Genomic DNA, 18,798 nt, shown 5'->3' on the forward strand with positions numbered 1-18,798 from the left:
GTACACACACACACACACACACACACACACACACACACACACACACACACACACACACACAGGGAGGGAATATTGTGTTTGTTTAATATTGTTTTAGGACTATGAAAATGGACAAAAGGATTAGCCTATGGATTATGAAAACAACCAAAAGAAATGTGAAAATGTGAGAGGAGAAATGACTAGAGACAGTGTTGTTTAACTCACTGACCATGACCCATGAGTTCTTCTTACCTTTGTTCAGTAGAAAAGTCTCCCTCTCTAAACTCTATAGGTAGCTTCATAGACCGGTCACTCTTCATGGACACACAGCTGGGAACAGGGGAGGCTGGTCTCTCCTGCTTGATTGGTCTTCAACACAACAGAGACAAACATTACATCTCTCATCTACTCTGATCTCAGATGGGGAACATAAGAAGAGTTCCAAAACGCAACATATCACTTTACAGAAATGAGCTTTTATTGTTTAAAGAAATTATGTATTAATTATTACATCTCTCACAGACAAGGATTTGTTTCAAATCTATCACTCGATGGTTTCATTTCAGAGAGACAAAAATCATGTTTTTTTATGCAAAATGCTATATATCTCCCTCACTCTCAAATGTGACCGACCGGCTCAATTTGGTCATTAACTAAATAACTACATATATAGTGATTTTGGTTTATGTCAGTTTAATTGTTTGTTATGGTATAAGTTGTTATTTTATGATTGTAAGTGATAAAATTAACTAGTAATTCTCAGTAATTACTACTTTAGTAAGGAATAACACATTTTTTCAGCACTACTGCAGTTGCTAAATAATTCCAATAGATGGGAACATAAGACCACAATGACATTTCAGAATATTAGTTTAGTTTTCTCCCTGGATACACCACCACTCCCCGCGCTTCCTGCAGAACCCCTGCAGTACCTCCGCAGACCCCGGATTGAGAACCCCTGATTTAGCAGATGCTCTTATCCAGAGAGATTTACAGTAACTGCATTCACCTTAAGATAGGTATTTATTTAGGAAATAAACTTAGTTAATTATTCATAAAATTGTCATCTTACCTCTTAGCTTTGGTGTTATGTCCGCCAGAGAGATGCATTTTGGAGGCAGGGCCCCCCTTCTCTCTCTCGCCAGAGAGACTCATTTTAGAGGCAGGGCCCCCCTCCTCTCTCTCCCCAGAGAGACTCATTTTAGAGGCAGGGCCCCCCTCCTTCCTCTCGCCAGAGAGACTCATTTTAGAGGCAGGGCCCCCCTCCTCTCTCTCCCCAGAGAGACTCATTTTAGAGAACTGACCCCTAAACAGAGATCCAACATGTTGATTGTGGTTAACACAGTGACAGCTAAACAGAGATCCAGCATGTTGGTTGTGGTTAACACAGTGACAACTAAACAGAGATCCAACATGTTGGTTGTGGTCAACACAGTGACAACTAAACAGAGATCCAGCATGTTGGTTGTGGTTAACACAGTGACAACTAAACAGAGATCCAGCATGTTGGTTAACACAGTGACAACTAAACAGAGATCCAACATGTTGGTTGTGGTTAACACAGTAACAACTAAACAGAGATCCAGCATGTTGATTGTGGTTAACACAGTGACAACTAAACAGAGATCCAGCATGTTGGTTGTGGTTAACACAGTGACAACTAAACAGAGATCCAACATGTTGGTTGTGGTTAACACAGTGACAACTAAACAGAGATCCAGCATGTTGGTTGTGGTTAACACAGTGACAACTAAACAGAGATCCAGCATGTTGGTTGTGGTTAACACAGTGACAACTAAACAGAGATCCAGCATGTTGGTTGTGGTTAACACAGTGACAACTAAACAGAGATCCAGCATGTTGGTTGTGGTTAACACAGTGACAACTAAACAGAGATCCAGCATGTTGGTTGTGGTTAACACAGTGACTAATTCTTGAATGTCAATTGTTCTCATTCATTCATTATCTCTTTGAGAAATATATTTTTAACAACTTTCTCTTTTACTTCTCTACATTCATGAAGAAAATGATGTACTTTTTACTCCATACATTTTCCCTGACACCCAAAAGTACTCGTTACATGTTGAATGCTTAGCAGGACAGAAAACGGTCCAATTTGAACACTTATCAAGAGAACATCCCTACTGCCTCTGATCTGGAGGACTAACTAAACAGAGAACATCCCTGGTCATCCCTACTGCCTCTGATCTGGAGGACTAACTAAACAGAGAACATCCCTGGTCATCCCTACTGCGGACTCACTAAACAGAGAACATCCCTGGTCATCCCTACTGCGGACTCACTAAACAGAGAACATCCCTGGTCATCCCTACTGCCTCTGATCTGGAGGACTCACTAAACAGAGAACATCCCTGGTCATCCCTACTGCCTCTGATCTGGAGGACTCACTAAACAGAGAACATCCCTGGTCATCCCTACTGCCTCTGATCTGGAGGACTCACTAAACAGAGAACATCCCTGGTCATCCCTACTGCCTCTGATCTGGAGGACTCACTAAACAGAGAACATCCCTGGTCATCCCTACTGCCTCTGATCTGAAGGACTCACTAAACAGAGAACATCCCTGGTCATTACTGCCTCTGACCTGGAGGACTCACTAAACTCAAATGCTTCATTTTTAAATGATGTCTGAGTGTTGGAGTGTGACCCTGGCTATCCGTAAATTAAAATAACAAGAAAATTGTGCCGTCTGGTTTGCTTAATAAAATGAATTTTAAATGATCACTACTTTACTTTTACTTTTGATGCTTAAGTATATTTTAGCAATTACATTTACTTTTGATACTTAATTATATTTTAAACCAAATACTTTTAGACTTCTACTGAAGAAGTATTTTACTGGGTGACTTTCACTTTTAATTGAGTCATTTTCTATTAAGGTATCTTTACTTTTACTCAAGTATGAGAATTGAGTACTTTTTCCACCACTGTTCTAATATTCTAGAGACATATGAGCCACAGTGTCAACAGACATTTTGTAACTGCGCAGGCTACAAAGTTACTTTCAATTTCATATAAGGAAATAAAGCAACGGTCACTGGGTGAATTCGTTTTGCATTGCCCGGCTCCCCGGGTGCGCAGAGTTTACGCATTTTAGACCATTCCATTGTTCCTTAAAATAAAACTCCACTCACCTGTAGCACCGGGCCATGCAAAACGAACTTCCCACTGTCGCAGGGCACTGAGACACAGAGTTCTAAACCCAGAGGCATTTACAACAGTAACCAGAGGTAACAGTCAGTTGCATGCGACAGCAGCAAATCATGACATTGTACCGAATCTTGCTTCAGTTTTTTTATTATAGTCCTTCTTATGTTATTTTTGCTAAACATATAATTTACTCGTAACCAAGTTTAGCTGTGTTTTTTTCCTCCAAAATATGAATTACTGTAGGACTTTAATAATTGTAAACAGGCCTACAAACCCAAAAGGTTTTAATGATGCCTTAAATCTATCTTCAAATATATATTTGATGATTAGTTGAATCCGGTGTGTAAGTGCTGGTAAGAACAAAAGGATTGAGAAACCCTGAGATAAACATAAAACTATATAATGTAAAAGCTCCTCCACCATCTTTACCAGACGTTTTACTGATAACATGTAGACCTACTGATTAGTTTCCACTTTGAAAACTGCTGTCAGCAAGTCAGCTCAAGAAACAGTTCTACTAACTAGTAATATCTTATTCCAGGTATTTATTCTCTTACTCTGTCCAGTAGAATCAATTATTGTTCAGAAATTCTTACTTTATTATTTAATTTAATAATTTTTATTTTATACTTTACTTTACCCTCAAAACACCAGTCTCAACGTCAACAGTGAAGAGGCAACTCCGGGATGCTGGCCTTCTAGGCAGAGTTGTAAAGAAAAAGCCATATCTCAGACTTGCCAAAAAAATTTAAATATTAAGATGGGCAAAAGAACACAGACACTGGACAGAGGAACTCTGCCTAGAAGGCGAGACGTTGAGACTGGTGGTTTGTGGTTACTATTCAATGAAGCTACCAGTTGAGGACTTGTGAGGCGTCTGTTTCTCAAACTAGACACTCTGATGTACTTGTCCTCATGCTCAGTTGTGCATCGGGGCCTCCCACTCCTCTGTCTATTCTGGTTAGAGCCAGTTTGCGCTGTTCTGTGAAGGGAGTAGTACACAGTGTTGTATGAGATCTTCAGTTTCTTAGCAATTACTCGCATGGAATAGCCTTACTTTCTAAGAACAAGAATAGATTGATGAGTTTCAGAAGAAAGTACTTTGTTTCTGGCCATTTTGAGCCTGTAAACAAACCCACAAATACTAATGTTCTAGATACTCAATTAGTCTAAAGAAGGCCAGTTTTATTGCTTCTTTAATCAGAACAACAGTTTTCAGCTGTGCTAACATAATTGCAAAAGGATTTTCTAATGATCAATTACCCTTTTAAAATTATAAACTTGGATTAGCGAACACAACGTGCCATTGGAACACAGGAGTGATGGTTGCTGATAATGGGCCTCTGTACGCCTATGTAGATATTCCATAAAAAATCAGTGTTTTCCAGCTACAATAGTCATTAACCTCTTGGGTATGTGGGACGTGACTGTCCCAACTGCGGGACACACTATTCAACAGCCAGTGAAATAGCAGGGCGCCAAACTCAAAACAACAAAAATCTCATAATTCAAATTTCTCAAACATACAACTATTATATCCCATTTTAAAGATAAACTTCTCGTTAATCCAACCACAGTGTCCGATATCAAAAAGGCTTTACGGCGAAAGCATAGCATTAGATTATGTTAGGACAGCACCTAGACAAGAAAAACCACACAGCCATTTTCCAAGCAAGGGGAGGCGTCACAAAAACCAGAAATACAGCTAAAATTAATCACTAACCTTTGATGATCTTCATCAGATGGCACTCATAGGACTTCATGTTACACAATACATGTATGTTTTCCTCGATGAAGTTCATATTTATATCCAAAAACCCCATATTACATTGGCGTGTAATGTTCAGAAATGTCCCAAAACTTCTGGTGAATGAGCACATCAATTTACAGAAATACTCATCATAAACGTCGATAAAATATTAAACTGTTATTCAAAGAATTATAGATACACTTCTCCTTAATGCAACCACTGTGTCAGATTTCAAAAAAACTTTACAAGAAAACACACTTTGCAATAATCTGAGTACGGCGTTCAGACACGAAACCAAACCCGCCATTTTGTGGAGTCAATAAAACTCAGAAATAATATTATAAATATTCCCTTACCTTTGATGATCTTCATCAGAATGCACTCCCAGGAATCCCAGGTCCACAATAAATGTTTGTTTTGTTCGATAAAGTTCTTCATTTATGTGCAAATACCTCCTTTTTGTTCGCGCGTTCAGTCCACTCCTCCAAATGCAGGATGCGCGCAAAAAAGTCACGAAGAAAAGTAAAAAGAAGTTCTATTTACGTTCGTAGAAATATGTCAAATGATGTATAGCATCAATCTTTAGGATGTTTTTAACATAAATCTTCAGTAATATTCCAACCGGACAATTCCAATGTCTTCAGAAAAGAAAAGGAACACAGCTCACACTCACGTGAGAGCGCACCTCTGAGCTCATGTCATTTCGTCACTCATCTGACTCAATATTCACAGTAGAAGCATGAAACAACGTTCTAAAGACTGATGACATCTAGTGGACGCCTTAGGAAGTGCAAAATTAACCCTAAGTCACTGTGTAGGCAATAGGCAATCACTTGAAAAAACTACAACCCTCAGATTTCCCACTTCCTGGGTGGATTTTTCTCAGGTTTTTGCCTGCCATATGAGTTCTGTTATACTCACTGACATCATTCAAACAGTTTTAGAAACTTCAGAGTGTTTTCTATCCAAATCTACTAATACTATGCATTTCCTACCTTCTGAGCCTGAGTAGCAGGCAGTTTAATTTGGGCATGCCTTTCATCCGGACGTCAAAATACTGCTCCCTACCCTAGAGAAGTTAACAATGTGTACACTGTATTTCTGATCAATTTGATGTTATTTTAATGGACACATTTTTTTACTTTTCTTTCGAAAATATGGACATTACTAAGTGACTCCAAACTTTTGAACGGTAGTGTACATGTAGGTAGGGGTAAAAGTGACTAGGCAATCAGGATAGAGATTACATCTCCTCATCCAGGGAGTGCACACACACACACACGGAGGGAACGTTGTGTTTGTTTAATATTGTTTTAGGACTATGAAAATGGACAAAAGTATTAGCCTATGGATTATGAAAACAACAAAAATAAATGGGAAAATGGGAGAGGAGAAATGACTAGAGACAGTGTTGTTTAACTCACTGACCATGACACACGAGTTCTTCTCACCTTTGTTCAGTAGAAAAGTCTCCCTCTCTAAAGGATATAGGAGGCGCCATAGACTGCTCACTCTTCATGGACACACAGCTGGGTACAGGGGAGGCTGGTCTCTCCTGCTTGATTGGACTTCAACACAACAGAGACAAACATTTCATCTCTCATCTGCTCTGAGCTCAGATGGGAAACATAAGAAGAGTTTTATTCCAAAACGCTATATATAACTTTTCAGAAATGTTCGTAAATTAGCTTTTATTGTTTAAAGATATTATGAAAGAGATTGGTGTGATTTTTCACTATCTAATCATGGCATTGGATTATTCAATGACAGACATGTATTAGTTTAAAATCTATCACTTGATGGTTTCATTTCAGAGTCAAATGTTTTTTTTTGCAAAATGCTATATATCTGCCTCACTCTCAGAGAAATCGGTAGTACTGCTAGGTTTTACACAGTAATAATATATATCTGCCTCTCTCTCAGAGAAATCAGTAGTATTGCTAGGTTTAACACAGTAATAATATATATCTGCCTCACTTTCAGAGAAATCAGTAGTACTGCTAGGTTTTATACAGTAATACTATATATCTGCCTCACACTCAGAGAAATAAGTAGTACTGCTAAGTTTTACAAAGTGAAATGTAACAAATAACTACATTTTTAATAAAGAACTGTACAAATGATACACTTGTGACATCAATATTAAAACATTTAAATATAATAATCCAATACAGAAATATGAGATCAGTTTGTAAAACATTTACATTTGACATTTTAGTCATTTAGCAGATGTTTTTATTCAGGGTCTGGTTTCCCAAATGCATTTTAAGGAAAAGTTAATAATTTGAATATTCGCAGGAGCATTGTTAAATCTCTGAGCTGTTTAAAAAAAAACATTGTTATTAACGTTGAAAGCATCGTCGGAAAAGGAGGACCAATATGCAGCAGAATTGTTTTGGCTCATCTTGAACATTTATTAGACTCAAAATTAACATACAAAATAACAAAACAAACTCACGATATAGACAGTCTTCTCAGGCTCACATACGCTAGACAAGAAACAATCTCCCACAAATGACAAACACACCCTAATATATGGAACTCTCAATCAAAGGCAAAGAGAAAACACCTGCCTTCAATTGAGAGTCCCAACCCCAATTAACCAAACATAGAAACACACTCACTAGACTCCACATAGAAATATATAAACATAGACCATAAACCAAAAACCCGGAAATACTAAATCAAACGCCCTTTTACCAAAACACCACCCCGAACCACATAAAACAAATACCCTCTGCCACGTCCTGACCAAACTACAATGACAATTAACCCTTATACTGGCCAGGACGTGACAGTACCCCCCCCCCCCCCTAAAGGTGCTAACCCCGGAAGCACCTCAAGAAAAACAAAAACCCCAAACAACAACAAAAATCCCCCTAAAGTAAAGGGAGGGAAGGGAGGGTGGCTGCCGTCACTGATGGCACTTGTGCTACACCCCCCCTCCCCAACCCACCTATGCAAGTGGTGGTTCAGGCTCCGGCCTATTGTCCTCCAGAGTGCCGACCCCGATCAGCCTCGGACCGTAGGCAGACTCCCCTTGCTCTGGATCCTGGGCAGACCTCCTCCTCTCCACCCTGTATACAGACTCATTAATTGAACAGTTAATCATTTTAAGTTCTGGATTGTCAGGCTTACTCAGTTCAGGGTTGCTGCTCGACTCCCTTGGTTCTTCGTAATCGGCAGACTCTGGGCCGATGGGGCAGTCTGGCAGCTCCGGGCAGTCTGGCCACTCTGGCAGCTCCGGGCAGTCTGGCCACTCTGGCATCTCTGGGCAGTCTGGCCACTCTGGCATCTCCGGGCAGTCTGGCCACTCTGGCATCGCCGGGCAGTCTGGCCACTCTGGCATCTCCGGGCAGTCTGGCCACTCTGGCAATCTCCGGGCAGTCTGGCCACTCTGGCATCTCCGGGCAGTCTGGCCACTGGCATCTCTGGGCAGTCTGGCCACTCTGGCATCTCCGGGCAGTCTGGCCACTCTGGCATCTCCGGGCAGTCTGGCCACTCTGGCATCTCCGGCCACTCTGGCCACTCTGGCATCTCCGGCCACTCTGGCAGCTCCTGACTAGTGGGTGGCTCTGGTGGCTCTTGACTGGCGGGCGGTCTGGCGACTCTTGACTGACGGGCGGCTCTGGCGACTCTTGACTGACGGGCGGCTCTGGCGACTCTTGACTGACGGGCGGCTCTGGCGACTCTTGACTGACGGGCAGCTCTGGCGACTCTTGACTGACGGGCAGCTCTGGCGACTCTTGACTGACGGGCAGCCCTGGCGACGTCGGACTGGGATGACGCACTTGAAGCCTGGTGCGTGGTGCTGGTACTGGACTTACCAGACTGGGAACACGTACCTCCAGGCTAGTGCGGGGAGCGGGAACAGGACGAGTCGGACTGGGCTGACGCACTTCCGGGTCCGCACGAGAGACAGGAACTGGAAACACCGGGCTATGGAGGCGCACAGGCGGTCTTGATCTTACCTCCTGCACAACCTGTCCTGGCTGGATGGAACTAGTAGCCCTGTATGAGCGGGGTGCTTGTACAGGGCGGACTGGGCTGTGCAGGGGCCTGATGGTAGCCGTGCGTAGAGCGGGAGTTGGGTAGCCTGGTCCTCGGAGGCGTACCGGCGACCAGATGCGCTGCGCAGGCATCCTCCTACCAGGCTGGATGCTCACTCTAGCACGGCACCTGCGAGGGGCTGGAATAACGCGCACCGGACTGTGCGTGCGTATGGGTGAGATATTGCGCTCTTCAGCGAAACATGGCGCCCTCCACCTCATACGCTCCTCCATATAACCACGGGTAGCTAGCTTCCGGCTCTTCCTAGGCCTAGCCAAACTACCCGTGTGCCCCCCCCCAAAAAATTATTGGGGGTGCCTCTCGTGCTTCAACGCCAGTCGTGTTCCTCGGAAACGTTCCCGGTCCTTACCAGCCATTCTCCATGGGCCCTCTCCGGCCATAACTTGCTCCCATGTCCATCTCTCCCGTTTGTCCAATTCAAAATCCCTCTGCTCCTTCCTCTGCTGCTTGGTCCTGGTTTGGTGGGAGATTCTGTCAGGGATTTCGTCGTCGTCAGACGATATGGCGAAATCATCGTCGGAAAAGGAGGACCAATATGCAGCAGAATTGTTTTGGCTCATCTTGAACATTTATTAGACTCAAAATGAACATACAAAATAACAAAACAAACTCACGATATAGACAGTCTTCTCAGGCTCACATACGCTAGACAAGAAACAATCTCCCACAAATGACAAACACACCCTAATATATGGGACTCTCAATCAAAGGCAAAGAGAAAACACCTGCCTTCAATTGAGAGTCCCAACCCCAATTAATCAACCATAGAAACACACTCACTAGACTCCACATAGAAATATATAAACATAGACCATAAACCAAAAACCCGGAAATACTAAATCAAACGCCCTTTTACCAAAACACCACCCCGAACCACATAAAACAAATACCCTCTGCCACGTCCTGACCAAACTACAATGACAATTAACCCTTATACTGGCCAGGACATGACAGCAAGATGCAGTAGATGGTATAGAGTACAGTATATACATATGAGATGAGTAATGTAGGGTATGAAAACATATAAAGAGGCATTGTTGAAAGTGGCTAGTGCTAAATTACATCAAGATGGCAAGATGCAGTAGATGGTATAGCGTACAGTATATACATATGAGATGAGTAATGTAGGGTAAGTAAACATTATATAATATAAAGTGGCTAGTGATGAATTGAATACATCAATTTTTTATTATTAAAGTGGCTTGAGTTGAGTCAGTATGTTGGTAACAGCCACACACACAGACCTCACTTCCCTCTGGAGAGCCTTACGGTTATGGGCGGAGCAGCTGCCGGACCATTTCAGTTTGTCCGTGATGTGTACGCCTAGGAACTTAAAACTCTCCACCCTCTCCACTACTGTCCCATCAATGTAGATAGGGGGCTGCTCCCTCTGCTGTTTCCTGAAGTCCACGATCATCTCCTTGTTGACATTAAGTGCGAGGTTATTTTCCTGACACCACACTCCGAGGGCCCTCACCTCCTCCCTGTAGGCCGTCTTGTCGTTGTTGATAATCAAGCCTACCACTGTAGTGTCGTCTGCAAACTTGATGATTGAGTTGGAGGCGTGCATGGCCACGCAGTCGTGGGTGAACAGGGAGTACAGGAGAGGGCTGAGAACGCACCCTTGTGGTGCCCCAGTGTTGAGGGTCAGCGGGGTGGAGATGTTGTTACATACCTTCACCACCTGGGGGCGGCCCGTCAGGAAGTCCAGGACCCAGTTGCACAGGGCGGGGTCGAGACCCAGGGTCTCGAGCTTAATGACGAGTTTGTAGGGTACTATGGTGTTAAATGCTGAGCTGCAATCAATGAACAGCATTCTTACATAGGTATTCCTCTTGTCCAGATGGGTTAGGGCAGTGTGCAGTGTGATGGCGATTGCGTCGTCTGTGGACCTATTGGGTCGGTAAGCAAATTGGAGTGGGTCTAGGGTGACAGGTGATATGGTCCTTGACTAGTCTCTCAAAGCACTTCATGATGACAGAAGTGAGTGCTACAGGGCAGTAGTCATTTAGCTCAGTTACCTTAGCTTTCTTGGGAACAGGAATAATGGTGGCCCTCTTGAAGCATGTGGGGACAGCAGACTGGGATAGGGAGAGATTGAATATGTCCGTAAACACACCAGCCAGCTGGTCTGCGCATGCTCTGAGGACGTGGCCGGGAATGCCGTCTGGGCCTGCAGCCTTGCGAGGGTTAACACGTTTAAATGTTTTACTCACGTTGGCTACGATGAAGGAGAGCCCGCAGTTTTTGGTAGCGGGCCGTGTCAGTGGCGCTGTGTTGTCCTCAAGGTGAGTAAAAAAGCTGTTTAGTCTGTCTGGGAGCAAGGCATCGTGATCAGCGACGGGGCTGGTTTTTCTTTTGTAGTCCGTGATTGACTGTAGACCCTGCCACATACCTCTCGTGTCTGAGCCGTTGAATGAGGCTATAAGGAGTACCAGTACTGAGTCAATGTGCAGGGGTACCAGGTAGTTGAGGTAATAATGAGACTATAAGGAGTACCAGTACTGAGTCAATGTGCAGGGGTACCAGGTAGTTGACGTAATAATGAGACTATAAGGAGTACCAGTACTGAGTCAATGTGCAGGGGTACCAGGTAGTTGAGGTAATAATGAGACTATAAGGAGTACCAGTACTGAGTCAATGTGCAGGGGTACCAGGTAGTTGAGGTAATAATGAGACTATAAGGAGTACAGGTACTGAGTCAATGTGCAGGGGTACCAGGTAGTTGAGGTAATAATGAGACTATAATTGAGGTAATATGTACATGTAGGTAGTGGCAAAAGTGACTAGGCAATCAGGATAGAGATTTCATTTCCTTGTCCAGGGAGTGCAAACACACACACTTTCACACACACACACACACAGGGAGGGAACGTTGTGTTTGTTTAATATTGTTTTAGGACTATGAAAATGGACAGAAGGATTAGCCTACGGATTATGAAAACAACAAAAAGGAATGTGAAAATGGGAGAGGAGAAATGACTAGAGACAGTGGTGTTTAACTCACTGACCATGACCCATGAGTTCTTCTTACCTTTGTTCAGTAGAAAAGTCTCCCTCTCTAAAGTATATAAGAGGATCCATAGACTGGTCACTCTTCATGGACACACAGCTGGGAACAGGGGAGGCTGGTCTCTCCTGCTTGATTGGTCTTCAACACAACAGAGACAAACATTACATCTCTCATCTACTCTGATCTCAGATGGGAAACATAAGAAGAGTTTCATTCCAAAACGCAACATATCACTTTACAGAAATGTTGGTAAATGAGCTTTTATTGTTTAAAGAAATTATGAAAGAGATTGGTGTGTTTTTCACTATCTAATTATGACATGGTGTTGTTCAATGACAGACATGAATTTGTTTATAAACTATCACATGACGGTTTCATTTTAGAGAGTCAAATGTTTTCTTTGCTCAATGCTATATATCTGCCTCACTCTCAGAGAAATCAGTAGTACTGCTAGGTTTTACATAGTAATAATATATATCTGCCTCACTCTCAGAGAAATCAGTAGTACTGCTAGGTTTAATACAGTAATAATATATATCTGCCTCACTCTCAGAGAAATCAGTAGTACTGCTAGGTTTTACATAGTAATAATATATATCTGCCTCACTCTCAGAGAAATCAGTAGTACTGCTAGGTTTTACACAGTAATAATATATATCTGCCTCACTCTCAGAGAAATCAGTAGTACTGCTAGGTTTTATACAGTAATAATATATATCTGCCTCACTCTCAGAGAAATCAGTAGTACTGCTAGGTTTTACACAGTAATAATATATATCTGCCTCACTCTCAGAGAAATCAGTAGTACTGCTAGGTTTTATACAGTAATAATATATATCTGCCTCACTCTCAGAGAAATCAGTAGTACTGCTAGGTTTTATACAGTAATAATATATATCTGCCTCACTCTCAGAGAAATCAGTAGTACTGTGAGGTTTTATACAGTAATAATATATATCTGCCTCTCAGAGAAATCAGTAGTACTGCTAGGTTTAACACAGTAATAATATATATCTGCCTCTCTCTCAGAGAAATCAGTAGTACTGCTAGGTTTTATACAGTAATAATATATATCTGCCTCACTCTCAGAGAAATCAGTAGTACTGCTAGGTTTAACACAGTCAAATGTAACCGCCCGGCACGATTCGGTCTTATTTTAGAAACATTTTCAAATGTGTTTTTTACACTGGATAAAAGTAGAGACTCAGGGCTAGAAAATGGTATATCATACAAAACAGTTGATGAACAATGGGAAAGTAATTCTTCTTTGAACGTTGATGAACTTGTAACCTCACTTTTGAGAAAATGGCCTTTGAATGTTTTGGTACCTACTGGAGAGCTCTTCTTTGTCTACAGGGCTGTTACTTTGGCTGATAATGTCTCCCATCTAATAAATAGTTTTTCATATATATAATTAACTAAATATATTATGTTTTTGGTTTCGTCAGTTTCATTGTTTATTATGCAATAAATTGTTATTTTATGGTTGTAAGTTGTAAAATTAACTAGAAAATATTCAATTTTGCAATTCTGAGAAATTACTACTTTAGTAAGGAATTACACATTATTCAATATTACTGCAGTTTCTAAATCATTTCATTAGATGGCAGCATAACACCACGAATGACTTATCAGAAGATTATTTTAGTTCTCCCTGGATACACCACCACTCCCCGCGCTTCTTTCTGTCCCTTTCCACACTGCTAACACAAGAGGAAGGACTGAAAAAGCATTTAACAGATTACTGTTTAGTAATATAATGATGATTCATGTTTATTATTACCTGTTTTTATGCTCATGTTTGAAATTATACTTCATTAATATAACGATTATCAATAAGCCTGAACATTAATTCCGTCACCTCTAGTTGAGAAGAATGTATTTTCCCAGTACATTCATTGTCAAATTCATCAACCAGCATCAACCCGCGATGCCTTCTCGCGCATGAAGTCAGCTCAAGGAGATATATAGCTAACTAAAGTAATGAGTGACCATTTTAGAAAATCATGGGACATATAGTCTGTGGTTGCATGCTATTTTATGTCAATCATATTGCTGCTTGTAGCCTATAACTGATGCTTCGTGGTCTTATGCTGCCATCTATTGGAAATATTTACCAATTAAAAGTCAGTCATTCATAGACAGACATTAGTGAGACACCTGAGAAGAAAAAAAAACATTGTTAATTCCTTAGATTAGTCTCAAACCTGCCCTGTCTATCCCACGCCAATTGCTGGACATTCACAAAGAGGTTACTAGGTCTCCCAGTTCAAACCACATTTGAAAAATAAAAACACATGTGGCTTGTTGTGTGCCTTGCAATAATAGATATTAGAAAAAAACGAATAACAAAATAAAAACAGCAAAAGGCTTAGACAGGTTTGATTAACAAAATAATCAACATGCTGTTTGGTACTATACTTGTATTTACTAACATAATATTATTACTAAAATAGTTTCTAAAAGTGTTCTAGGCTACCCTACCCTAGAATTAGGGTTAGGGGTTAAGGCTAAAATAGGTAATACACAGGATTAGGGGTTAAGGCTAAAATAGGTAATACGTAGGGTTAGAATTTCTGTACAGCACTTTGTGACATCTGCTGATGTAAAAAGGGCTTCATAAATACATTAGATTGATTGTTAGGTTTAAGGGTTTTAAGGCTAAAAACGTTATGGGTTTATAGCTCTCTAGCTCCTCCCTGTGGTCTTCTGTGGGTACTACATAACTCATTCACCACACTTGCAAGGCTCAACTGCGTCAGATCTACAAATCAATGAGCTAGACCTATCCATTTGGGTTGTAACTCAGTGAACCTGTGCAGCATTTGCTCAATTCAATGCCTACAAACGAAGATTTCGATGCATATCAAATTACCCAGTAGCCATTCAGAAACAATAACTCCTCAAAAAAAGTGTTATATCTTAATTACATTTTTTATTATGTCTGTATAAATCGGCCACATCTTGAAAAAGAGGGCAGGGACATGTGTTCTGTTTAGGTTGTATACATTTTTCTGAAAACAAAATTGGTTAACTATGACCAGAAAATGCTTAACGTTTGATCGGTTTGCGCCAGCCATCACTAGTACTGTGGGTCACCACAACGTGTACCCAGGTGAAGTGTGCACCAAGTAGCTGTGATAATATTAGTAATAATACTAATAATAATACTTGAGGTCAGCCTACAATGTTAACGCAGGCAGGTCTCATTGATAACAATAGCGAAGCTGGCATTGTGACGCAGAACAATGGGCAATGGTATAGAACGTTCAGAATGTCAGGTGGTGCCACAGTGCTCAATTAAACTAATAGGAGCTGGAAGGGTGAAAAATGACCTAAAATAAGGCCGGTTTTTTCGCTATAACTTCATAACTAGGGACATAAGGTAATATTATGAAACTGAGCTCCATGGCGGATGCAATGAACTAGTTTTATCAGAAAAAAAAACATTGTTAAAAATGGAATGTGTCCAGACTACTTGAGGCGTCACAATTTTTTTTTTTAAACTTCGGTCATTGGACACAGAGGGGTTAAACACTAAAGTTACCGTCCATCTAGTGAAGAGAGGAGAACCGGACAGAGGTAGCCAGCATCCGTCAACGAGAGAGACGGAAGCCTTCCATGGGATTTAACTGGTGGATGAAACAACCAGGGAGCTCCATCGGTCCACAAGTAATGCGGGCAGCTAGTGATGATGTAGTGGTAGCTAGGAAAAATGAGGATGCTGCTGGTAGAGTAGCTAGCTTACCTAGCTGTACTGACTAGCTTGGCTAGCTAGCAGGTCGTTCGTCTGTCCCTCGTCTCGAGGATGAGGACGAATCCAGTGAACCACAAAATGAAACAAGGATAGAGAGTGAAAAGGATCTGGCTACACTCATACTGTCCCTGACCGTAAAGCAAAAAGCTAATTGAACAATAAACTTTGGCGTCTCAACAATGTAGCGAACTCCGTCGTTATTCCCCAAGATCACCTCAGCCCACTCTGCACGTAACCTGACAATATCCTTGGTGCCACACCGTACGTGGACGCGGGCAGTTCCAGAACGCAGACATGAGCAGTGCAACACAATCAACTAAACCCAGTCTTTACAGTGGGTTACATTAGTAATATTGTGTCCCATCTACTGGCAGATATTTAGGACCTCAGCAGGTATCTGGATAATAGCCTCATGAGCTGTCCTAACCAGTTAAGAGGTACCAGCAGGTATCTGGATAATAACCTCATGAGCTGTCCTAACCAGTTAAGAGGTACCAGCAGGTATCTGGATAATAACCTCATGAGCTGTCCTAACCAGTTAAGAGGTACCATCAGGTATCTGGATAATAGCCTCATGAGCTGTCCTAACCAGTTAAGAGGCACCAGCAGGTATCTGGATAATAGCCTCATGAGCTGTCCTAACCAGTTAAGAGGTACCAGCAGGTATCTGGATAATAGCCTCATGAGCTGTCCTAACCAGTTAAGAGGTACCAGCAGGTATCTGGATAATAACCTCATGAGCTGTCCTAACCAGTTAAGAGGAACCAGCAGGTATCTGAATAATAACCTCATGAGCTGTCCTAACCAGTTAAGAGGTACCAGCAGGTATCTGGATAATAACCTCATGAGCTGTCCTAACCAGTTAAGAGGTACCAGCAGGTATCTGGATAATAGAAACATGAGCTGTCCTAACCAGTTAAGAGGTACCAGCAGGTATCTGGATAATAACCTCATGAGCTGTCCTAACCAGTTAAGAGGAACCAGCAGGTATCTGGATAATAACCTCATGAGCTGTCCTAACCAGTTAAGAGGTACCAGCAGGTATCTGGATAATAGAAACATGAGCTGTCCTAACCAGTTAAGAGGTACCAGCAGGTATCTGGATAATAGAAACATGAGCTGTCCTAACCAGTTAAGAGGTACCAGCAGGTATCTGTATAATAACCTCATGAGCTGTCCTAACCAGTTAAGAGGTACCAGCAGGTATCTGAATAATAGAAACATGCAGCCAGTCAGTGGTTCCTGTGCCACATGTAATTGCTTTGGAGCAGTGGCAACCTGTTATTCAAGGCAGATTTTTTAAATTTTTTAAATTTATTTCACCTTTGTTTAACCAGGTAGGCTAGTTGACAACAAGTTCTCATTTACAACTGCGACCTGGCCAAGAAAAAGGCAAAGCAGTGTGACACAGACAACAACACAGATTTACACATGGAATAAACAAACATACAGTCAATAATACAGCATAAAAAGTATATATACAGTGTGTGCAAATGAGGTAAGATAAAGGAGGTAAGGCAATAAATAGACCATGGTGACGAAGTAATTATAATATACCAAATAAACACTGGAGTAATTGATGTGCAGAAGATGAATGTGCAAGTAGAGATTTACAGTGAGGGAAAAAAGTATTTGATCTCCTGCTGATTTTGTACGTTTGCCCAATGGCAAAGAAATTATCAGTCTATAATTTTAATGGAAGGTTTATTTGAACAGTGAGAGACAGAATAACAACAAAAAAATCCAGAAAAACGCATGTCAAAAATGTTGTATATTGATTTGCATTTTAATGAGGGAAATAAGTATTTGACCCCTCTGCAAAACATGACTTAGTACTTGGTGGCAAAACCCTTGTTGGCAATCACAGAGGTCAGACGTTTCTTGTAGTTGGCCACCAGGTTTGCACACATCTCAGGAGGGATTTTGTCCCACTCCTCTTTGCAGATCTTCTCCAAGTCATTAAGGTTTGACGTTTGGCAACTCGAACTTTCAGCTCCATCCACAGATTTTATATGGGATTAAGGTCTGGAGACTGGCTAGGCCACTCCAGGACCTTAATGTGCTTCTTCTTGAGCCACTCCTTTGTTGCCTTGGCAAAGTGTTTTGGGTCATTGTCATGCTGGAATACCCATCCACAACCCATTTTCAATGCCCTGGCTGAGGGAAGGAGGTTCTCACCCAAGATTTGACGGTACATGGCCCCGTCTATCGTCCCTTTGATGCAGTGAAGTTGTCCTGTTCCCTTAGCAGAAAAACACCCCCAAAGCATAATGTTTCCACCTTCATGTTTGACGGTGGGGATGGTGTTCTTGGGGTCATAAGCAGCATTCCTCCTCCTCCAAACACGGCGAGTTGAGTTGATGCCAAAGAGCTCCATTTTGGTCTCATCTGACCACAACACTTTCACCCAGTTGTCCTCTGAATCATTCAGATGTTCATTGGCAAACTTCAGACGGGCATGTATAGGTGCTTTCTTGAGCAGGGGGACCTTGCGGGCGCTGCAGGATTTCAGTCCTTCACGGTGTAGTGTGTTACCAATTGATTTCTTGGTGACTATGGTCCCAGCTGCCTTGAGATCATTGACAAGATCCTCCCATGTAGTTCTGGGCTGATTCCTCACCGTTCTCATGATCATTGCAACTCCACGAGGTGAGATCTTGCATGGAGCCCCAGGCCGAGGGATATTGACAGTTCTTTTGTGTTTCTTCCATTTACGAATAATCGCACCAACTGTTGTCACCTTCTCACCAAGCTGCTTGGCGATGGTCTTGTAGCCCATTCCAGTCTTGTGTAGGTCTACAATCTTGTCCCTGACATCCTTGGAGAGCTCTTTGGTCTTGGCCATGGTGGAGAGTTTGGAATCTGATTGATTGATTGCTTCTGTGGACAGGTGTCTTTTATACAGGTAACAAACTGAGATTAGGAGCACTCCCTTTAAGAGTGTGCTCCTAATCTCAGCTCGTTACCTGTATAAAAGACACCTGGGAGCCAGAAATCTTTCTGATTGAGACGGGGTCAAATACTTATTTCTCTCATTAATATGCAAATCAATTTATA

The 18,798-nt window shown here is 41.9% G+C and overlaps 1 long non-coding RNA gene across 1 annotated transcript in view; it reads right to left on the reverse strand.

The window, feature by feature from the left end:
* Positions 1-231: 231 nt before the first annotated feature.
* Positions 232-18,798, reverse strand: part of LOC123733409 (uncharacterized) — a 25,381-nt gene continuing 6,814 nt past the window's right edge. Inside the window, exons 3-4 of the long non-coding RNA XR_014383148.1 lie at positions 1,052-1,285; positions 232-348 (exon numbers count right to left, since the gene is read on the reverse strand). This is a non-coding gene — a long non-coding RNA (uncharacterized LOC123733409). The remainder of the gene's footprint in view (positions 349-1,051; positions 1,286-18,798) is intronic.

The sequence above is a fragment of the Salmo salar genome, unplaced genomic scaffold (assembly GCF_965601325.2).
Source record: "Salmo salar unplaced genomic scaffold, fSalSal1 ptg000129l, whole genome shotgun sequence".
Lineage (NCBI taxonomy): Eukaryota > Metazoa > Chordata > Actinopteri > Salmoniformes > Salmonidae > Salmo > Salmo salar.